Source organism: Hyla sarda, unplaced genomic scaffold, assembly GCF_029499605.1.
Source record: "Hyla sarda isolate aHylSar1 unplaced genomic scaffold, aHylSar1.hap1 scaffold_480, whole genome shotgun sequence".
NCBI lineage: Eukaryota > Metazoa > Chordata > Amphibia > Anura > Hylidae > Hyla > Hyla sarda.
The window spans coordinates 128090-148119 of NW_026610492.1; the positions used below are offsets into that span (position 1 = coordinate 128090).

Here is a 20030-nt window from a genome sequence, read left to right on the forward strand (position 1 = left end):
TCATAGAAGCAACAGGAGATTGTTGCATCCATCTAGAACCCTCAGAACTACAGTGCTATGATGTCACTCACTTCCACAGGCCTTGCAGAGTGTAAACAACAACAACCCAGCTTTGTCGTGTATGTAACCATAGGGATTGTGATGTCACCTAGAACCTTCACAGCAGCGACAGCTTTATGAGGAGCATCAGCACTGCTCTGCCTGAGCAGAACCATCACCGCCATAGGTTGTCAAATAACCCGGATTTAACCCACACAGGTAAGTCCAATGGGGTGCAGGCATGTCCTCTATGCTTACAGCTTCCCGTGGGTGTTGGTTTGATACCGTTTGGGGACAGCCAAGGAGGCATCTGCAGGCAACAAAGGTAGGTGTGTGCTTGTGTGTGTGTTTCCTATGCAGATCCTAAGCCCAGTGTCACATGCAAGTAGGAGGAGTAAGAAGGGTTCCTGGCAAATCCGGGTTATGGATTGCATTTAAAAAGGCCCCGTGGGAGTGCAATGGGCCCCTGTCTTGCTGCTTAGCAATAATGGTATGGGTTTAGGTTCTGCTGTGTGTACTGGTGGTTGACTGCCCCCCAGCCCAGAGTGTGCATGGAAAATTGTCTGGCAGCCTCCCTGACAGCAAGCAGTGATAGTGCCCATGAAGGGGACCTTGTTGGGCCCGCCCCTTTCACGGTTATCGCTTCTCGGCCTTTTGGCTAAGATCAAGTGTAGTATCTGTTCTTATCAGTTTAATATCTGATACGTCCCCTATCTGGGGACCATATATTAAATGGATTTTTGAGAACGGGGGCCGATTTCGAAGCTTGCTTCCGTCGCCCTATGCATTGACCCGATATGGCAGTATCTTCGGGTACAGTGCACCACCCCCTTACAGGGTTAAAAAGAAAGATTCCTACTTTCATTGCTACCTGCTTGCTGGCTAGCCAGCTAGCCAGCCCTGTGGGCCTTGCTGCTGCTGCTGCTGCTGCTGCAGCCAAAAAACAAAAGGTGGTGCTGCTGCTGCTTCTGCTGCTTCTGCTTGTGTCTGGCCGCTGTTGGAGCGTCCAGGCACAGGACTTCTGCTGCTGCTGACTAAATGGCCTCCTTAATTGGATCATTTGAGTAGCCAGCACACCTGTGCAGGTAGGGCATGACATGATAGGCAGCTGCCTTGATAGCGGGTGGGTGCTGAATGTTCCTAATTGACAAAATAAGATTAATGCTTATGAAGAAATATAAAATCTCATCCCTTCCCCAATATCGCGCCACACCCCTACCCCTTAATTCCCTGGTTGAACTTGATGGACATATGTCTTTTTTCGACCGTACTAACTATGTAACTATGTAACATAACATGGGGGGGTCTCCTGGCTGTTCACACAGGTGTGTCATTGCTGTACATTGACCATGCATTGCTTCTGTGGTATTGCAAAGGCAAAGACAAATGCTTCCAGCCATCCATTGCACTAATGGATTGGTCATCAGCTGGCTGTCTATGTCCCGCATCAATATAGACCAAAGTACAGAGGGTTAGGCTATGCTATAGTGCACCTACCTGATGCATCAGAAGGTGCGAGGCCCTTGCTAAATTCTGTGCACAGACTTTGAGATCTATGCTTTAGACTGTATCTAAACCTGCTCCAACATGGACTGACATTCTGGCCTACTTTCAGCCGATGCGACTTGTCTGTCGCTGAACAGTCGCTTTTTATGTATTCAGCACCTATGTATAATGTTGTAAAAATGCTCTAGAAGCTAAAGTCGCAGAAATGTCACACATATTTGGCCTGCAACTTTCTGTGCGACAAATTCAGACAGGAAAAATCAGTATAAATCCTTAGAAAATTATCCCCCAGTGTCTCCATCTGCTGGCGGTATTGAATAAGCATTGCTGCACTGATGGGGTATGCATTAGACGAAAAAAAAGAAGAAAAAGAAGAATAATACGCCCAGAAAAGAGGCGAAAAGGAGAAAAACGTAAAAAAACGTGAAAAAAAAGTAAGAGGAAGAGAAGGGAAAAAAAGGTGGAAATGGGTTTAAAAGTGATTTCGGCGGAGAAATATATATATATATATATATATATATATATATATATATATATATATATACGCGCACACACACACATATATATAAACGTATTCTCCGTTGAGATATTGCAGCCGCTGCTGTGTCCAGGCCCAGGAGCCTTAGCACTGTGCTGTGATGTCACTCAATACCACTGACATCACTAGGTGTAAACAACATCTCTCCTTTGCTGTGTATGTGACTATGGAGCTGTTTGGTGATGTCGTCTATTATGGCCTTCATAGAAGCAACAGGAGATTGTTGCATCCATCTAGAACCCTCAGAACTACAGTGCTATGATGTCACTCACTTCCACAGGCCTTGCAGAGTGTAAACAACAACAACCCAGCTTTGTCGTGTATGTAACCATAGGGATTGTGATGTCACCTAGAACCTTCACAGCAGCGACAGCTTTATGAGGAGCATCAGCACTGCTCTGCCTGAGCAGAACCATCACCGCCATAGGTTGTCAAATAACCCGGATTTAACCCACACAGGTAAGTCCAATGGGGTGCAGGCATGTCCTCTATGCTTACAGCTTCCCGTGGGTGTTGGTTTGATACCGTTTGGGGACAGCCAAGGAGGCATCTGCAGGCAACAAAGGTAGGTGTGTGCTTGTGTGTGTGTTTCCTATGCAGATCCTAAGCCCAGTGTCACATGCAAGTAGGAGGAGTAAGAAGGGTTCCTGGCAAATCCGGGTTATGGATTGCATTTAAAAAGGCCCCGTGGGAGTGCAATGGGCCCCTGTCTTGCTGCTTAGCAATAATGGTATGGGTTTAGGTTCTGCTGTGTGTACTGGTGGTTGACTGCCCCCCAGCCCAGAGTGTGCATGGAAAATTGTCTGGCAGCCTCCCTGACAGCAAGCAGTGATAGTGCCCATGAAGGGGACCTTGTTGGGCCCGCCCCTTTCACGGTTATCGCTTCTCGGCCTTTTGGCTAAGATCAAGTGTAGTATCTGTTCTTATCAGTTTAATATCTGATACGTCCCCTATCTGGGGACCATATATTAAATGGATTTTTGAGAACGGGGGCCGATTTCGAAGCTTGCTTCCGTCGCCCTATGCATTGACCCGATATGGCAGTATCTTCGGGTACAGTGCACCACCCCCTTACAGGGTTAAAAAGAAAGATTCCTACTTTCATTGCTACCTGCTTGCTGGCTAGCCAGCTAGCCAGCCCTGTGGGCCTTGCTGCTGCTGCTGCTGCTGCTGCAGCCAAAAAACAAAAGGTGGTGCTGCTGCTGCTTCTGCTGCTTCTGCTTGTGTCTGGCCGCTGTTGGAGCGTCCAGGCACAGGACTTCTGCTGCTGCTGACTAAATGGCCTCCTTAATTGGATCATTTGAGTAGCCAGCACACCTGTGCAGGTAGGGCATGACATGATAGGCAGCTGCCTTGATAGCGGGTGGGTGCTGAATGTTCCTAATTGACAAAATAAGATTAATGCTTATGAAGAAATATAAAATCTCATCCCTTCCCCAATATCGCGCCACACCCCTACCCCTTAATTCCCTGGTTGAACTTGATGGACATATGTCTTTTTTCGACCGTACTAACTATGTAACTATGTAACATAACATGGGGGGGTCTCCTGGACACAGGTGTGTCATTGCTGTACATTGACCATGCATTGCTTCTGTGGTATTGCAAAGGCAAAGACAAATGCTTCCAGCCATCCATTGCACTAATGGATTGGTCATCAGCTGGCTGTCTATGTCCCGCATCAATATAGACCAAAGTACAGAGGGTTAGGCTATGCTATAGTGCACCTACCTGATGCATCAGAAGGTGCGAGGCCCTTGCTAAATTCTGTGCACAGACTTTGAGATCTATGCTTTAGACTGTATCTAAACCTGCTCCAACATGGACTGACATTCTGGCCTACTTTCAGCCGATGCGACTTGTCTGTCGCTGAACAGTCGCTTTTTATGTATTCAGCACCTATGTATAATGTTGTAAAAATGCTCTAGAAGCTAAAGTCGCAGAAATGTCACACATATTTGGCCTGCAACTTTCTGTGCGACAAATTCAGACAGGAAAAATCAGTATAAATCCTTAGAAAATTATCCCCCAGTGTCTCCATCTGCTGGCGGTATTGAATAAGCATTGCTGCACTGATGGGGTATGCATTAGACGAAAAAAAAGAAGAAAAAGAAGAATAATACGCCCAGAAAAGAGGCGAAAAGGAGAAAAACGTAAAAAAACGTGAAAAAAAAGTAAGAGGAAGAGAAGGGAAAAAAAGGTGGAAATGGGTTTAAAAGTGATTTCGGCGGAGAAATATATATATATATATATATATATATATATATATATATATATATATATATACGCGCACACACACACATATATATAAACGTATTCTCCGTTGAGATATTGCAGCCGCTGCTGTGTCCAGGCCCAGGAGCCTTAGCACTGTGCTGTGATGTCACTCAATACCACTGACATCACTAGGTGTAAACAACATCTCTCCTTTGCTGTGTATGTGACTATGGAGCTGTTTGGTGATGTCGTCTATTATGGCCTTCATAGAAGCAACAGGAGATTGTTGCATCCATCTAGAACCCTCAGAACTACAGTGCTATGATGTCACTCACTTCCACAGGCCTTGCAGAGTGTAAACAACAACAACCCAGCTTTGTCGTGTATGTAACCATAGGGATTGTGATGTCACCTAGAACCTTCACAGCAGCGACAGCTTTATGAGGAGCATCAGCACTGCTCTGCCTGAGCAGAACCATCACCGCCATAGGTTGTCAAATAACCCGGATTTAACCCACACAGGTAAGTCCAATGGGGTGCAGGCATGTCCTCTATGCTTACAGCTTCCCGTGGGTGTTGGTTTGATACCGTTTGGGGACAGCCAAGGAGGCATCTGCAGGCAACAAAGGTAGGTGTGTGCTTGTGTGTGTGTTTCCTATGCAGATCCTAAGCCCAGTGTCACATGCAAGTAGGAGGAGTAAGAAGGGTTCCTGGCAAATCCGGGTTATGGATTGCATTTAAAAAGGCCCCGTGGGAGTGCAATGGGCCCCTGTCTTGCTGCTTAGCAATAATGGTATGGGTTTAGGTTCTGCTGTGTGTACTGGTGGTTGACTGCCCCCCAGCCCAGAGTGTGCATGGAAAATTGTCTGGCAGCCTCCCTGACAGCAAGCAGTGATAGTGCCCATGAAGGGGACCTTGTTGGGCCCGCCCCTTTCACGGTTATCGCTTCTCGGCCTTTTGGCTAAGATCAAGTGTAGTATCTGTTCTTATCAGTTTAATATCTGATACGTCCCCTATCTGGGGACCATATATTAAATGGATTTTTGAGAACGGGGGCCGATTTCGAAGCTTGCTTCCGTCGCCCTATGCATTGACCCGATATGGCAGTATCTTCGGGTACAGTGCACCACCCCCTTACAGGGTTAAAAAGAAAGATTCCTACTTTCATTGCTACCTGCTTGCTGGCTAGCCAGCTAGCCAGCCCTGTGGGCCTTGCTGCTGCTGCTGCTGCTGCTGCAGCCAAAAAACAAAAGGTGGTGCTGCTGCTGCTTCTGCTGCTTCTGCTTGTGTCTGGCCGCTGTTGGAGCGTCCAGGCACAGGACTTCTGCTGCTGCTGACTAAATGGCCTCCTTAATTGGATCATTTGAGTAGCCAGCACACCTGTGCAGGTAGGGCATGACATGATAGGCAGCTGCCTTGATAGCGGGTGGGTGCTGAATGTTCCTAATTGACAAAATAAGATTAATGCTTATGAAGAAATATAAAATCTCATCCCTTCCCCAATATCGCGCCACACCCCTACCCCTTAATTCCCTGGTTGAACTTGATGGACATATGTCTTTTTTCGACCGTACTAACTATGTAACTATGTAACATAACATGGGGGGGTCTCCTGGCTGTTCACACAGGTGTGTCATTGCTGTACATTGACCATGCATTGCTTCTGTGGTATTGCAAAGGCAAAGACAAATGCTTCCAGCCATCCATTGCACTAATGGATTGGTCATCAGCTGGCTGTCTATGTCCCGCATCAATATAGACCAAAGTACAGAGGGTTAGGCTATGCTATAGTGCACCTACCTGATGCATCAGAAGGTGCGAGGCCCTTGCTAAATTCTGTGCACAGACTTTGAGATCTATGCTTTAGACTGTATCTAAACCTGCTCCAACATGGACTGACATTCTGGCCTACTTTCAGCCGATGCGACTTGTCTGTCGCTGAACAGTCGCTTTTTATGTATTCAGCACCTATGTATAATGTTGTAAAAATGCTCTAGAAGCTAAAGTCGCAGAAATGTCACACATATTTGGCCTGCAACTTTCTGTGCGACAAATTCAGACAGGAAAAATCAGTATAAATCCTTAGAAAATTATCCCCCAGTGTCTCCATCTGCTGGCGGTATTGAATAAGCATTGCTGCACTGATGGGGTATGCATTAGACGAAAAAAAAGAAGAAAAAGAAGAATAATACGCCCAGAAAAGAGGCGAAAAGGAGAAAAACGTAAAAAAACGTGAAAAAAAAGTAAGAGGAAGAGAAGGGAAAAAAAGGTGGAAATGGGTTTAAAAGTGATTTCGGTGGAGAAATATATATATATATATATATATATATATATATATATATATATACGCGCACACACACACATATATATAAACGTATTCTCCGTTGAGATATTGCAGCCGCTGCTGTGTCCAGGCCCAGGAGCCTTAGCACTGTGCTGTGATGTCACTCAATACCACTGACATCACTAGGTGTAAACAACATCTCTCCTTTGCTGTGTATGTGACTATGGAGCTGTTTGGTGATGTCGTCTATTATGGCCTTCATAGAAGCAACAGGAGATTGTTGCATCCATCTAGAACCCTCAGAACTACAGTGCTATGATGTCACTCACTTCCACAGGCCTTGCAGAGTGTAAACAACAACAACCCAGCTTTGTCGTGTATGTAACCATAGGGATTGTGATGTCACCTAGAACCTTCACAGCAGCGACAGCTTTATGAGGAGCATCAGCACTGCTCTGCCTGAGCAGAACCATCACCGCCATAGGTTGTCAAATAACCCGGATTTAACCCACACAGGTAAGTCCAATGGGGTGCAGGCATGTCCTCTATGCTTACAGCTTCCCGTGGGTGTTGGTTTGATACCGTTTGGGGACAGCCAAGGAGGCATCTGCAGGCAACAAAGGTAGGTGTGTGCTTGTGTGTGTGTTTCCTATGCAGATCCTAAGCCCAGTGTCACATGCAAGTAGGAGGAGTAAGAAGGGTTCCTGGCAAATCCGGGTTATGGATTGCATTTAAAAAGGCCCCGTGGGAGTGCAATGGGCCCCTGTCTTGCTGCTTAGCAATAATGGTATGGGTTTAGGTTCTGCTGTGTGTACTGGTGGTTGACTGCCCCCCAGCCCAGAGTGTGCATGGAAAATTGTCTGGCAGCCTCCCTGACAGCAAGCAGTGATAGTGCCCATGAAGGGGACCTTGTTGGGCCCGCCCCTTTCACGGTTATCGCTTCTCGGCCTTTTGGCTAAGATCAAGTGTAGTATCTGTTCTTATCAGTTTAATATCTGATACGTCCCCTATCTGGGGACCATATATTAAATGGATTTTTGAGAACGGGGGCCGATTTCGAAGCTTGCTTCCGTCGCCCTATGCATTGACCCGATATGGCAGTATCTTCGGGTACAGTGCACCACCCCCTTACAGGGTTAAAAAGAAAGATTCCTACTTTCATTGCTACCTGCTTGCTGGCTAGCCAGCTAGCCAGCCCTGTGGGCCTTGCTGCTGCTGCTGCTGCTGCTGCAGCCAAAAAACAAAAGGTGGTGCTGCTGCTGCTTCTGCTGCTTCTGCTTGTGTCTGGCCGCTGTTGGAGCGTCCAGGCACAGGACTTCTGCTGCTGCTGACTAAATGGCCTCCTTAATTGGATCATTTGAGTAGCCAGCACACCTGTGCAGGTAGGGCATGACATGATAGGCAGCTGCCTTGATAGCGGGTGGGTGCTGAATGTTCCTAATTGACAAAATAAGATTAATGCTTATGAAGAAATATAAAATCTCATCCCTTCCCCAATATCGCGCCACACCCCTACCCCTTAATTCCCTGGTTGAACTTGATGGACATATGTCTTTTTTCGACCGTACTAACTATGTAACTATGTAACATAACATGGGGGGGTCTCCTGGCTGTTCACACAGGTGTGTCATTGCTGTACATTGACCATGCATTGCTTCTGTGGTATTGCAAAGGCAAAGACAAATGCTTCCAGCCATCCATTGCACTAATGGATTGGTCATCAGCTGGCTGTCTATGTCCCGCATCAATATAGACCAAAGTACAGAGGGTTAGGCTATGCTATAGTGCACCTACCTGATGCATCAGAAGGTGCGAGGCCCTTGCTAAATTCTGTGCACAGACTTTGAGATCTATGCTTTAGACTGTATCTAAACCTGCTCCAACATGGACTGACATTCTGGCCTACTTTCAGCCGATGCGACTTGTCTGTCGCTGAACAGTCGCTTTTTATGTATTCAGCACCTATGTATAATGTTGTAAAAATGCTCTAGAAGCTAAAGTCGCAGAAATGTCACACATATTTGGCCTGCAACTTTCTGTGCGACAAATTCAGACAGGAAAAATCAGTATAAATCCTTAGAAAATTATCCCCCAGTGTCTCCATCTGCTGGCGGTATTGAATAAGCATTGCTGCACTGATGGGGTATGCATTAGACGAAAAAAAAGAAGAAAAAGAAGAATAATACGCCCAGAAAAGAGGCGAAAAGGAGAAAAACGTAAAAAAACGTGAAAAAAAAGTAAGAGGAAGAGAAGGGAAAAAAAGGTGGAAATGGGTTTAAAAGTGATTTCGGCGGAGAAATATATATATATATATATATATATATATATATATATATATATATATACGCGCACACACACACATATATATAAACGTATTCTCCGTTGAGATATTGCAGCCGCTGCTGTGTCCAGGCCCAGGAGCCTTAGCACTGTGCTGTGATGTCACTCAATACCACTGACATCACTAGGTGTAAACAACATCTCTCCTTTGCTGTGTATGTGACTATGGAGCTGTTTGGTGATGTCGTCTATTATGGCCTTCATAGAAGCAACAGGAGATTGTTGCATCCATCTAGAACCCTCAGAACTACAGTGCTATGATGTCACTCACTTCCACAGGCCTTGCAGAGTGTAAACAACAACAACCCAGCTTTGTCGTGTATGTAACCATAGGGATTGTGATGTCACCTAGAACCTTCACAGCAGCGACAGCTTTATGAGGAGCATCAGCACTGCTCTGCCTGAGCAGAACCATCACCGCCATAGGTTGTCAAATAACCCGGATTTAACCCACACAGGTAAGTCCAATGGGGTGCAGGCATGTCCTCTATGCTTACAGCTTCCCGTGGGTGTTGGTTTGATACCGTTTGGGGACAGCCAAGGAGGCATCTGCAGGCAACAAAGGTAGGTGTGTGCTTGTGTGTGTGTTTCCTATGCAGATCCTAAGCCCAGTGTCACATGCAAGTAGGAGGAGTAAGAAGGGTTCCTGGCAAATCCGGGTTATGGATTGCATTTAAAAAGGCCCCGTGGGAGTGCAATGGGCCCCTGTCTTGCTGCTTAGCAATAATGGTATGGGTTTAGGTTCTGCTGTGTGTACTGGTGGTTGACTGCCCCCCAGCCCAGAGTGTGCATGGAAAATTGTCTGGCAGCCTCCCTGACAGCAAGCAGTGATAGTGCCCATGAAGGGGACCTTGTTGGGCCCGCCCCTTTCACGGTTATCGCTTCTCGGCCTTTTGGCTAAGATCAAGTGTAGTATCTGTTCTTATCAGTTTAATATCTGATACGTCCCCTATCTGGGGACCATATATTAAATGGATTTTTGAGAACGGGGGCCGATTTCGAAGCTTGCTTCCGTCGCCCTATGCATTGACCCGATATGGCAGTATCTTCGGGTACAGTGCACCACCCCCTTACAGGGTTAAAAAGAAAGATTCCTACTTTCATTGCTACCTGCTTGCTGGCTAGCCAGCTAGCCAGCCCTGTGGGCCTTGCTGCTGCTGCTGCTGCTGCTGCAGCCAAAAAACAAAAGGTGGTGCTGCTGCTGCTTCTGCTGCTTCTGCTTGTGTCTGGCCGCTGTTGGAGCGTCCAGGCACAGGACTTCTGCTGCTGCTGACTAAATGGCCTCCTTAATTGGATCATTTGAGTAGCCAGCACACCTGTGCAGGTAGGGCATGACATGATAGGCAGCTGCCTTGATAGCGGGTGGGTGCTGAATGTTCCTAATTGACAAAATAAGATTAATGCTTATGAAGAAATATAAAATCTCATCCCTTCCCCAATATCGCGCCACACCCCTACCCCTTAATTCCCTGGTTGAACTTGATGGACATATGTCTTTTTTCGACCGTACTAACTATGTAACTATGTAACATAACATGGGGGGGTCTCCTGGCTGTTCACACAGGTGTGTCATTGCTGTACATTGACCATGCATTGCTTCTGTGGTATTGCAAAGGCAAAGACAAATGCTTCCAGCCATCCATTGCACTAATGGATTGGTCATCAGCTGGCTGTCTATGTCCCGCATCAATATAGACCAAAGTACAGAGGGTTAGGCTATGCTATAGTGCACCTACCTGATGCATCAGAAGGTGCGAGGCCCTTGCTAAATTCTGTGCACAGACTTTGAGATCTATGCTTTAGACTGTATCTAAACCTGCTCCAACATGGACTGACATTCTGGCCTACTTTCAGCCGATGCGACTTGTCTGTCGCTGAACAGTCGCTTTTTATGTATTCAGCACCTATGTATAATGTTGTAAAAATGCTCTAGAAGCTAAAGTCGCAGAAATGTCACACATATTTGGCCTGCAACTTTCTGTGCGACAAATTCAGACAGGAAAAATCAGTATAAATCCTTAGAAAATTATCCCCCAGTGTCTCCATCTGCTGGCGGTATTGAATAAGCATTGCTGCACTGATGGGGTATGCATTAGACGAAAAAAAAGAAGAAAAAGAAGAATAATACGCCCAGAAAAGAGGCGAAAAGGAGAAAAACGTAAAAAAACGTGAAAAAAAAGTAAGAGGAAGAGAAGGGAAAAAAAGGTGGAAATGGGTTTAAAAGTGATTTCGGCGGAGAAATATATATATATATATATATATATATATATATATATATATATATACGCGCACACACACACATATATATAAACGTATTCTCCGTTGAGATATTGCAGCCGCTGCTGTGTCCAGGCCCAGGAGCCTTAGCACTGTGCTGTGATGTCACTCAATACCACTGACATCACTAGGTGTAAACAACATCTCTCCTTTGCTGTGTATGTGACTATGGAGCTGTTTGGTGATGTCGTCTATTATGGCCTTCATAGAAGCAACAGGAGATTGTTGCATCCATCTAGAACCCTCAGAACTACAGTGCTATGATGTCACTCACTTCCACAGGCCTTGCAGAGTGTAAACAACAACAACCCAGCTTTGTCGTGTATGTAACCATAGGGATTGTGATGTCACCTAGAACCTTCACAGCAGCGACAGCTTTATGAGGAGCATCAGCACTGCTCTGCCTGAGCAGAACCATCACCGCCATAGGTTGTCAAATAACCCGGATTTAACCCACACAGGTAAGTCCAATGGGGTGCAGGCATGTCCTCTATGCTTACAGCTTCCCGTGGGTGTTGGTTTGATACCGTTTGGGGACAGCCAAGGAGGCATCTGCAGGCAACAAAGGTAGGTGTGTGCTTGTGTGTGTGTTTCCTATGCAGATCCTAAGCCCAGTGTCACATGCAAGTAGGAGGAGTAAGAAGGGTTCCTGGCAAATCCGGGTTATGGATTGCATTTAAAAAGGCCCCGTGGGAGTGCAATGGGCCCCTGTCTTGCTGCTTAGCAATAATGGTATGGGTTTAGGTTCTGCTGTGTGTACTGGTGGTTGACTGCCCCCCAGCCCAGAGTGTGCATGGAAAATTGTCTGGCAGCCTCCCTGACAGCAAGCAGTGATAGTGCCCATGAAGGGGACCTTGTTGGGCCCGCCCCTTTCACGGTTATCGCTTCTCGGCCTTTTGGCTAAGATCAAGTGTAGTATCTGTTCTTATCAGTTTAATATCTGATACGTCCCCTATCTGGGGACCATATATTAAATGGATTTTTGAGAACGGGGGCCGATTTCGAAGCTTGCTTCCGTCGCCCTATGCATTGACCCGATATGGCAGTATCTTCGGGTACAGTGCACCACCCCCTTACAGGGTTAAAAAGAAAGATTCCTACTTTCATTGCTACCTGCTTGCTGGCTAGCCAGCTAGCCAGCCCTGTGGGCCTTGCTGCTGCTGCTGCTGCTGCTGCAGCCAAAAAACAAAAGGTGGTGCTGCTGCTGCTTCTGCTGCTTCTGCTTGTGTCTGGCCGCTGTTGGAGCGTCCAGGCACAGGACTTCTGCTGCTGCTGACTAAATGGCCTCCTTAATTGGATCATTTGAGTAGCCAGCACACCTGTGCAGGTAGGGCATGACATGATAGGCAGCTGCCTTGATAGCGGGTGGGTGCTGAATGTTCCTAATTGACAAAATAAGATTAATGCTTATGAAGAAATATAAAATCTCATCCCTTCCCCAATATCGCGCCACACCCCTACCCCTTAATTCCCTGGTTGAACTTGATGGACATATGTCTTTTTTCGACCGTACTAACTATGTAACTATGTAACATAACATGGGGGGGTCTCCTGGCTGTTCACACAGGTGTGTCATTGCTGTACATTGACCATGCATTGCTTCTGTGGTATTGCAAAGGCAAAGACAAATGCTTCCAGCCATCCATTGCACTAATGGATTGGTCATCAGCTGGCTGTCTATGTCCCGCATCAATATAGACCAAAGTACAGAGGGTTAGGCTATGCTATAGTGCACCTACCTGATGCATCAGAAGGTGCGAGGCCCTTGCTAAATTCTGTGCACAGACTTTGAGATCTATGCTTTAGACTGTATCTAAACCTGCTCCAACATGGACTGACATTCTGGCCTACTTTCAGCCGATGCGACTTGTCTGTCGCTGAACAGTCGCTTTTTATGTATTCAGCACCTATGTATAATGTTGTAAAAATGCTCTAGAAGCTAAAGTCGCAGAAATGTCACACATATTTGGCCTGCAACTTTCTGTGCGACAAATTCAGACAGGAAAAATCAGTATAAATCCTTAGAAAATTATCCCCCAGTGTCTCCATCTGCTGGCGGTATTGAATAAGCATTGCTGCACTGATGGGGTATGCATTAGACGAAAAAAAAGAAGAAAAAGAAGAATAATACGCCCAGAAAAGAGGCGAAAAGGAGAAAAACGTAAAAAAACGTGAAAAAAAAGTAAGAGGAAGAGAAGGGAAAAAAAGGTGGAAATGGGTTTAAAAGTGATTTCGGCGGAGAAATATATATATATATATATATATATATATATATATATATACGCGCACACACACACATATATATAAACGTATTCTCCGTTGAGATATTGCAGCCGCTGCTGTGTCCAGGCCCAGGAGCCTTAGCACTGTGCTGTGATGTCACTCAATACCACTGACATCACTAGGTGTAAACAACATCTCTCCTTTGCTGTGTATGTGACTATGGAGCTGTTTGGTGATGTCGTCTATTATGGCCTTCATAGAAGCAACAGGAGATTGTTGCATCCATCTAGAACCCTCAGAACTACAGTGCTATGATGTCACTCACTTCCACAGGCCTTGCAGAGTGTAAACAACAACAACCCAGCTTTGTCGTGTATGTAACCATAGGGATTGTGATGTCACCTAGAACCTTCACAGCAGCGACAGCTTTATGAGGAGCATCAGCACTGCTCTGCCTGAGCAGAACCATCACCGCCATAGGTTGTCAAATAACCCGGATTTAACCCACACAGGTAAGTCCAATGGGGTGCAGGCATGTCCTCTATGCTTACAGCTTCCCGTGGGTGTTGGTTTGATACCGTTTGGGGACAGCCAAGGAGGCATCTGCAGGCAACAAAGGTAGGTGTGTGCTTGTGTGTGTGTTTCCTATGCAGATCCTAAGCCCAGTGTCACATGCAAGTAGGAGGAGTAAGAAGGGTTCCTGGCAAATCCGGGTTATGGATTGCATTTAAAAAGGCCCCGTGGGAGTGCAATGGGCCCCTGTCTTGCTGCTTAGCAATAATGGTATGGGTTTAGGTTCTGCTGTGTGTACTGGTGGTTGACTGCCCCCCAGCCCAGAGTGTGCATGGAAAATTGTCTGGCAGCCTCCCTGACAGCAAGCAGTGATAGTGCCCATGAAGGGGACCTTGTTGGGCCCGCCCCTTTCACGGTTATCGCTTCTCGGCCTTTTGGCTAAGATCAAGTGTAGTATCTGTTCTTATCAGTTTAATATCTGATACGTCCCCTATCTGGGGACCATATATTAAATGGATTTTTGAGAACGGGGGCCGATTTCGAAGCTTGCTTCCGTCGCCCTATGCATTGACCCGATATGGCAGTATCTTCGGGTACAGTGCACCACCCCCTTACAGGGTTAAAAAGAAAGATTCCTACTTTCATTGCTACCTGCTTGCTGGCTAGCCAGCTAGCCAGCCCTGTGGGCCTTGCTGCTGCTGCTGCTGCTGCTGCAGCCAAAAAACAAAAGGTGGTGCTGCTGCTGCTTCTGCTGCTTCTGCTTGTGTCTGGCCGCTGTTGGAGCGTCCAGGCACAGGACTTCTGCTGCTGCTGACTAAATGGCCTCCTTAATTGGATCATTTGAGTAGCCAGCACACCTGTGCAGGTAGGGCATGACATGATAGGCAGCTGCCTTGATAGCGGGTGGGTGCTGAATGTTCCTAATTGACAAAATAAGATTAATGCTTATGAAGAAATATAAAATCTCATCCCTTCCCCAATATCGCGCCACACCCCTACCCCTTAATTCCCTGGTTGAACTTGATGGACATATGTCTTTTTTCGACCGTACTAACTATGTAACTATGTAACATAACATGGGGGGGTCTCCTGGCTGTTCACACAGGTGTGTCATTGCTGTACATTGACCATGCATTGCTTCTGTGGTATTGCAAAGGCAAAGACAAATGCTTCCAGCCATCCATTGCACTAATGGATTGGTCATCAGCTGGCTGTCTATGTCCCGCATCAATATAGACCAAAGTACAGAGGGTTAGGCTATGCTATAGTGCACCTACCTGATGCATCAGAAGGTGCGAGGCCCTTGCTAAATTCTGTGCACAGACTTTGAGATCTATGCTTTAGACTGTATCTAAACCTGCTCCAACATGGACTGACATTCTGGCCTACTTTCAGCCGATGCGACTTGTCTGTCGCTGAACAGTCGCTTTTTATGTATTCAGCACCTATGTATAATGTTGTAAAAATGCTCTAGAAGCTAAAGTCGCAGAAATGTCACACATATTTGGCCTGCAACTTTCTGTGCGACAAATTCAGACAGGAAAAATCAGTATAAATCCTTAGAAAATTATCCCCCAGTGTCTCCATCTGCTGGCGGTATTGAATAAGAGCATTGCTGCACTGATGGGGTATGCATTAGACGAAAAAAAAGAAGAAAAAGAAGAATAATACGCCCAGAAAAGAGGCGAAAAGGAGAAAAACGTAAAAAAACGTGAAAAAAAAGTAAGAGGAAGAGAAGGGAAAAAAAGGTGGAAATGGGTTTAAAAGTGATTTCGGCGGAGAAATATATATATATATATATATATATATATATATATATATATATATATATACGCGCACACACACACATATATATAAACGTATTCTCCGTTGAGATATTGCAGCCGCTGCTGTGTCCAGGCCCAGGAGCCTTAGCACTGTGCTGTGATGTCACTCAATACCACTGACATCACTAGGTGTAAACAACATCTCTCCTTTGCTGTGTATGTGACTATGGAGCTGTTTGGTGATGTCGTCTATTATGGCCTTCATAGAAGCAACAGGAGATTGTTGCATCCATCTAGAACCCTCAGAACTACAGTGCTATGATGTCACTCACTTCCACAGGCCTTGCAGAGTGTAAACAACAACAACCCAGCTTTGTCGTGTATGTAACCATAGGGATTGTGATGTCACCTAGAACCTTCACAGCAGCGACAGCTTTATGAGGAGCATCAGCACTGCTCTGCCTGAGCAGAACCATCACCGCCATAGGTTGTCAAATAACCCGGATTTAACCCACACAGGTAAGTCCAATGGGGTGCAGGCATGTCCTCTATGCTTACAGCTTCCCGTGGGTGTTGGTTTGATACCGTTTGGGGACAGCCAAGGAGGCATCTGCAGGCAACAAAGGTAGGTGTGTGCTTGTGTGTGTGTTTCCTATGCAGATCCTAAGCCCAGTGTCACATGCAAGTAGGAGGAGTAAGAAGGGTTCCTGGCAAATCCGGGTTATGGATTGCATTTAAAAAGGCCCCGTGGGAGTGCAATGGGCCCCTGTCTTGCTGCTTAGCAATAATGGTATGGGTTTAGGTTCTGCTGTGTGTACTGGTGGTTGACTGCCCCCCAGCCCAGAGTGTGCATGGAAAATTGTCTGGCAGCCTCCCTGACAGCAAGCAGTGATAGTGCCCATGAAGGGGACCTTGTTGGGCCCGCCCCTTTCACGGTTATCGCTTCTCGGCCTTTTGGCTAAGATCAAGTGTAGTATCTGTTCTTATCAGTTTAATATCTGATACGTCCCCTATCTGGGGACCATATATTAAATGGATTTTTGAGAACGGGGGCCGATTTCGAAGCTTGCTTCCGTCGCCCTATGCATTGACCCGATATGGCAGTATCTTCGGGTACAGTGCACCACCCCCTTACAGGGTTAAAAAGAAAGATTCCTACTTTCATTGCTACCTGCTTGCTGGCTAGCCAGCTAGCCAGCCCTGTGGGCCTTGCTGCTGCTGCTGCTGCTGCTGCAGCCAAAAAACAAAAGGTGGTGCTGCTGCTGCTTCTGCTGCTTCTGCTTGTGTCTGGCCGCTGTTGGAGCGTCCAGGCACAGGACTTCTGCTGCTGCTGACTAAATGGCCTCCTTAATTGGATCATTTGAGTAGCCAGCACACCTGTGCAGGTAGGGCATGACATGATAGGCAGCTGCCTTGATAGCGGGTGGGTGCTGAATGTTCCTAATTGACAAAATAAGATTAATGCTTATGAAGAAATATAAAATCTCATCCCTTCCCCAATATCGCGCCACACCCCTACCCCTTAATTCCCTGGTTGAACTTGATGGACATATGTCTTTTTTCGACCGTACTAACTATGTAACTATGTAACATAACATGGGGGGGTCTCCTGGCTGTTCACACAGGTGTGTCATTGCTGTACATTGACCATGCATTGCTTCTGTGGTATTGCAAAGGCAAAGACAAATGCTTCCAGCCATCCATTGCACTAATGGATTGGTCATCAGCTGGCTGTCTATGTCCCGCATCAATATAGACCAAAGTACAGAGGGTTAGGCTATGCTATAGTGCACCTACCTGATGCATCAGAAGGTGCGAGGCCCTTGCTAAATTCTGTGCACAGACTTTGAGATCTATGCTTTAGACTGTATCTAAACCTGCTCCAACATGGACTGACATTCTGGCCTACTTTCAGCCGATGCGACTTGTCTGTCGCTGAACAGTCGCTTTTTATGTATTCAGCACCTATGTATAATGTTGTAAAAATGCTCTAGAAGCTAAAGTCGCAGAAATGTCACACATATTTGGCCTGCAACTTTCTGTGCGACAAATTCAGACAGGAAAAATCAGTATAAATCCTTAGAAAATTATCCCCCAGTGTCTCCATCTGCTGGCGGTATTGAATAAGCATTGCTGCACTGATGGGGTATGCATTAGACGAAAAAAAAGAAGAAAAAGAAGAATAATACGCCCAGAAAAGAGGCGAAAAGGAGAAAAACGTAAAAAAACGTGAAAAAAAAGTAAGAGGAAGAGAAGGGAAAAAAAGGTGGAAATGGGTTTAAAAGTGATTTCGGCGGAGATATATATATATATATATATATATATATATATATATATACGCGCACACACACACATATATATAAACGTATTCTCCGTTGAGATATTGCAGCCGCTGCTGTGTCCAGGCCCAGGAGCCTTAGCACTGTGCTGTGATGTCACTCAATACCACTGACATCACTAGGTGTAAACAACATCTCTCCTTTGCTGTGTATGTGACTATGGAGCTGTTTGGTGATGTCGTCTATTATGGCCTTCATAGAAGCAACAGGAGATTGTTGCATCCATCTAGAACCCTCAGAACTACAGTGCTATGATGTCACTCACTTCCACAGGCCTTGCAGAGTGTAAACAACAACAACCCAGCTTTGTCGTGTATGTAACCATAGGGATTGTGATGTCACCTAGAACCTTCACAGCAGCGACAGCTTTATGAGGAGCATCAGCACTGCTCTGCCTGAGCAGAACCATCACCGCCATAGGTTGTCAAATAACCCGGATTTAACCCACACAGGTAAGTCCAATGGGGTGCAGGCATGTCCTCTATGCTTACAGCTTCCCGTGGGTGTTGGTTTGATACCGTTTGGGGACAGCCAAGGAGGCATCTGCAGGCAACAAAGGTAGGTGTGTGCTTGTGTGTGTGTTTCCTATGCAGATCCTAAGCCCAGTGTCACATGCAAGTAGGAGGAGTAAGAAGGGTTCCTGGCAAATCCGGGTTATGGATTGCATTTAAAAAGGCCCCGTGGGAGTGCAATGGGCCCCTGTCTTGCTGCTTAGCAATAATGGTATGGGTTTAGGTTCTGCTGTGTGTACTGGTGGTTGACTGCCCCCCAGCCCAGAGTGTGCATGGAAAATTGTCTGGCAGCCTCCCTGACAGCAAGCAGTGATAGTGCCCATGAAGGGGACCTTGTTGGGCCCGCCCCTTTCACGGTTATCGCTTCTCGGCCTTTTGGCTAAGATCAAGTGTAGTATCTGTTCTTATCAGTTTAATATCTGATACGTCCCCTATCTGGGGACCATATATTAAATGGATTTTTGAGAACGGGGGCCGATTTCGAAGCTTGCTTCCGTCGCCCTATGCATTGACCCCGATATGGCAGTATCTTCGGGTACAGTGCACCACCCCCTTACAGGGTTAAAAAGAAAGATTCCTACTTTCATTGCTACCTGCTTGCTGGCTAAGCCAGCTAGCCAGCCCTGTGGGCCTTGCTGCTGCTGCTGCTGCAGCCAAAAAACAAAAGGTGGTGCTGCTGCTGCTTCTGCTGCTTCTGCTTGTGTCTGGCCGCTGTTGGAGCGTCCAGGCACAGGACTTCTGCTGCTGCTGACTAAATGGCCTCCTTAATTGGATCATTTGAGTAGCCAGCACACCTGTGCAGGTAGGGGCATGACATGATAGGCAGCTGCCTTGATAGCGGGTGGGTGCTGAATGTTCCTAATTGACAAAATAAGATTAATGCTTATGAAGAAATATAAAATCTCATCCCTTCCCCAATATCGCGCCACACCCCTACCCCTTAATTCCCTGGTTGAACTTGATGGACATATGTCTTTTTTCGACCGTACTAACTATGTAACTATGTAACATAACATGGGGGGGTCTCCTGGCTGTTCACACAGGTGTGTCATTGCTGTACATTGACCATGCATTGCTTCTGTGGTATTGCAAAGGCAAAGACAAATGCTTCCAGCCATCCATTGCACTAATGGATTGGTCATCAGCTGGCTGTCTATGTCCCCGCATCAATATAGACCAAAGTACAGAGGGTTAGGCTATGCTATAGTGCACCTACCTGATGCATCAGAAGGTGCGAGGCCCTTGATAAATTCTGTGCACAGACTTTGAGATCTATGCTTTAGACTGTATCTAAACCTGCTCCAACATGGACTGACATTCTGGCCTACTTTCAGCCGATGCGACTTGTCTGTCGCTGAACAGTCGCTTTTTATGTATTCAGCACCTATGTATAATGTTGTAAAATGCTCTAGAAGCTAAAGTCGCAGAAATGTCACACATATTTGGCCTGCAACTTTCTGTGCGACAAATTCAGAC

At 46.2% G+C, this 20030-nt stretch overlaps 9 non-coding genes across 9 annotated transcripts; all 9 read left to right on the forward strand.

Moving 5' to 3' along the window:
- The first annotated feature begins 677 nt into the window (after positions 1–677).
- LOC130336613 (U2 spliceosomal RNA) lies at positions 678–868 on the forward strand. The gene has a single exon (XR_008878026.1). It is a non-coding gene; the product is annotated as a U2 spliceosomal RNA (small nuclear RNA).
- A 2093-nt stretch (positions 869–2961) lies between these two features.
- On the forward strand, positions 2962–3152 carry LOC130336614 (U2 spliceosomal RNA). The gene has a single exon (XR_008878027.1). It is a non-coding gene; the product is annotated as a U2 spliceosomal RNA (small nuclear RNA).
- Positions 3153–5241: 2089 nt separating this feature from the next.
- Positions 5242–5432, forward strand: LOC130336615 (U2 spliceosomal RNA). Its single transcript, XR_008878028.1, has one exon. It is a non-coding gene; the product is annotated as a U2 spliceosomal RNA (small nuclear RNA).
- A 2087-nt stretch (positions 5433–7519) lies between these two features.
- Positions 7520–7710, forward strand: LOC130336502 (U2 spliceosomal RNA). The gene has a single exon (XR_008877925.1). It is a non-coding gene; the product is annotated as a U2 spliceosomal RNA (small nuclear RNA).
- Positions 7711–9801: 2091 nt separating this feature from the next.
- On the forward strand, positions 9802–9992 carry LOC130336503 (U2 spliceosomal RNA). The gene has a single exon (XR_008877926.1). It is a non-coding gene; the product is annotated as a U2 spliceosomal RNA (small nuclear RNA).
- A 2089-nt stretch (positions 9993–12081) lies between these two features.
- On the forward strand, positions 12082–12272 carry LOC130336504 (U2 spliceosomal RNA). The gene has a single exon (XR_008877927.1). It is a non-coding gene; the product is annotated as a U2 spliceosomal RNA (small nuclear RNA).
- A 2083-nt stretch (positions 12273–14355) lies between these two features.
- LOC130336505 (U2 spliceosomal RNA) lies at positions 14356–14546 on the forward strand. Its single transcript, XR_008877928.1, has one exon. It is a non-coding gene; the product is annotated as a U2 spliceosomal RNA (small nuclear RNA).
- Positions 14547–16641: 2095 nt separating this feature from the next.
- LOC130336507 (U2 spliceosomal RNA) lies at positions 16642–16832 on the forward strand. The gene has a single exon (XR_008877929.1). It is a non-coding gene; the product is annotated as a U2 spliceosomal RNA (small nuclear RNA).
- Positions 16833–18913: 2081 nt separating this feature from the next.
- On the forward strand, positions 18914–19105 carry LOC130336551 (U2 spliceosomal RNA). The gene has a single exon (XR_008877972.1). It is a non-coding gene; the product is annotated as a U2 spliceosomal RNA (small nuclear RNA).
- The last annotated feature ends 925 nt before the right edge of the window (positions 19106–20030 follow it).